Source organism: Mustelus asterias, chromosome 1 (genome assembly GCF_964213995.1).
Source record: "Mustelus asterias chromosome 1, sMusAst1.hap1.1, whole genome shotgun sequence".
Classification (NCBI taxonomy): Eukaryota; Metazoa; Chordata; class Chondrichthyes; order Carcharhiniformes; family Triakidae; genus Mustelus; species Mustelus asterias.
In genome coordinates this window covers 192206502-192209693 of record NC_135801.1, presented here as the reverse complement: position 1 = coordinate 192209693, position 3192 = coordinate 192206502, and positions in this window count along the sequence as shown.

The window sequence follows — 3192 nt, the reverse complement described above, 5'->3', positions numbered from 1 at the left end:
ATGCTGGAACTTTGGTCCCGGCACCCGGGAAGCTGGGCGGCGGCCAGCGAGGTGCGTGCGCTTGCGTCCCTTGGGAGGGGACGGTGGAGGACGTGAGGGCGCATGCGTCCCTTGTGGTGGGGGTTCGGACGGCGGAGGACGTGAGGGCGCTTGCGTCCCTTAGGGGGAGACAGCCAAGGACGTGAGGGCGCATGCGTCCCTTGGGGGACGGTGGAGGACGTGACGGCGCATGCGTCCCTTGGGGACACGGTGGAGGACGTGACGGCGCATGCTCCTTTGGCACACTGATCTGAGAACAGCATTGTTGTTGCTCATTTAATGATTCATTAAATATGGATCAAAGCACAGAGGAAAATTAAAAATAAACTTTGGCATCGTTGGGAAACAACATAAGTAGAAGGACCTACATTATTAAATGAAATATTGCACCTATTTTATAGTGAGCCTCACAACACCAGGTTAAAGTCCTACAGGTTTATTTGGTAGCACTACCTGTTGGAATTTAACCTGGTGTGAGACTTCTTACTGTGCCCACCCCAGTCCAACGCCGGCATCTCCACATCATGGCTACCACCTATTTTATGGTAATTGACTGATTGAACACTTGAGCCCAAAGTCTATGCTGATTCATGAACGCAGTACTGAGGGAGTGCTGCACTGTCGGATGTGCCTTGTATTTGTATATGTTAATTCAACATCCTCTTAAGTAATTTAAAAGATCCCACGCAGTTATTATACACTGCAGGGGCCCCGATGCCCTGGCCAATTATAGAATCATAGAATCCCTACAGAGCAGAAGGAGGCCATTCAGCTCATTGAGTCAGCACCGACTCTCTGACAGAGCATCCCATTCAGGCCCCATTCCCATAACCCCACATATTTACCCTGCTAATCCCCCTGAGCTATCTTGGGACACTAAGGGGCAATTTAACATGGCTGATCCACCTAGAACATAGAACATAGAACAGTACAGCACAGAACAGGCCCTTCGGCCCACGATGTTGTGCCGAGCTTTATCTGAAACCAAGATCAAGCTAACCCACTCCCTATCATCCTGGTGTGCTCCATGTGCCTATCCAATAACCGCTTAAATGTTTCTAAAGTGTCTGACTCCACTATCACTGCAGGCAGTCCATTCCACACCCCAACCACTCTCTGCGTAAAGAACCTACCTCTGATATCCGTCCTGTATCTCCCACCACGAACCCTATAGTTATGCCCCCTTGTAATAGCTCCATCCACCCGAGGAAATAGTCTTTGAACGTTCACTCTATCTATCCCCTTCATCATTTTATACACCTCTATTAAGTCTCCCCTCAGCCTCCTCCGCTCCAGAGAGAACAGCCCTAGCTCCCTCAACCTTTCCTCATGAGACCTACCCTCCAAACCAGGCAGCATCCTGGTTAATCTCCTTTGCACTCTTTCCAGCGCTTCCACATCCTTCTTATAGTGAGGTGACCAGAACTGCACACAATATTCCAAATGTGGTCTCACCAAGGTCCTGTACAGTTGCAGCATAACCCCACGGCTCTTAAACTCCAACCCCCTGTTAATAAAAGCTAACACACTATAGGCCTTCTTCACAGCTCTATCCACTTGACTGGCAACCTTTAGAGATCTGTGGATATGGACCCCAAGATCTCTCTGTTCCTCCACAGTCTTCAGAACCCTAAATATCTTTAGACTCTCTCATCTTGTTGGGGAATTTCACAGTAACTTCATTGTGGTGTTAATGTAAGCCTGCATATCTTTAGACTCTCTCATCTTATAGGGGAATTTCACAGTAACTTCATTGTGGTGTTAATGTAAGCCGTACTTGTGACTAATAAATAAACTTTAAAACTTAATAAAAATCTAACAGCAAAAATGAAAAAAAGCAAAATACCGCAGATGCTGGAAATCTGAAATAAAAACAGAAAATGCTGGAGAAACTCAGCCGGTATGACAACATCCATGGAGGGAGAAACAGGGTTAATATTTCAGGTCCAAGTAACCCTTCCACAGAACTGTGTAGAAGGGTTGTATAGACTCAAAATGGTGACTCTTGTTTCTCTCCACAGATGCTGCTAGACCTGCTGAATTTAACCAACATGTTCTGTTCATATTTTTAAAAATGGTCATTATCAAATTTCTGATTGAGGGAGGTTGTGTTCAAGCTGCCTCCTGAGTGCATTAAATTAAAAGTGACTACACTTTAAAAGTGCTTCATTGACGACAAAGTGTTTTGGGAGGCTGCAGAAAAAGATAACGCGAATGGTATCAGGATGAGGAACTTTAGCTAAAGTGGAGAGATTGGAGAAGCGAAGGTTGTTGGAGCAAAGAAGGTAAAAGATTTAAATTTCTGTTTTAAATCTGCCATCCCTTAGCCGAAAAATATGGTCCTCTCATTCTAGAATATCCAACAAGGGGAAACATCCACTCTAGGTCTACCCTGTCAAGCCCCTTTAACATCTTATGTACTTCAATAGTTCTCCTCTCATTCTTCTAAACTCCCAGAGATATAAGCTTAAACTGCTCAATCTCTCTTCCTAAGTCAAGTCCGTCATCCCTGGAATCAATCTAAATTTTAAAGTGTATTTATTAGTGTCACAAATAGGCTTACATTAACACTGCAATGAAGTTACTATGAAAATCCCCTAGTCACCATACTACGACGCCTTTTCGGGTACACTGAGGGCCAATGCACCTAACCAGCACGTCTTTCAGATTGTGGGAGGAAACTTAAGCATCCTGAGGAAACCCACACAGATACAGGGAGAACATGCAGACTCCACACAAACAGTGACTTGAGCTGTTTGGGAATCGAATTTGGGTCCCTGGCACTGTGAGGCAACAGTGCTAACCACTGTACCACCCTCAGAAAACACAGGTTTAAAATGATTGGCAAAATGGCCAGAAGGGACATGATTAATTTTACGCAGTAAGGTGGGATACACTGCCTAGGGGGAAGAAGATTCAATCGTAATCATCGAAATAGAATTGGATAAACACTTGAAAGGAAATAATTTACTAGGCTGTGGGCAAAGGACAGAGGGGGTGGGATTAATTGGAGAGCTTTCCCAAAGCACTGGGAATGCAAAGTGGACTATATGGCCTCCTCCTATGCTCCATTATACTCTTATTTTAATTTTAATATTTTATGGGCACTAATTGACAAACATCAGCAGAAGCATCCCTAAAGCAGTCTCACTG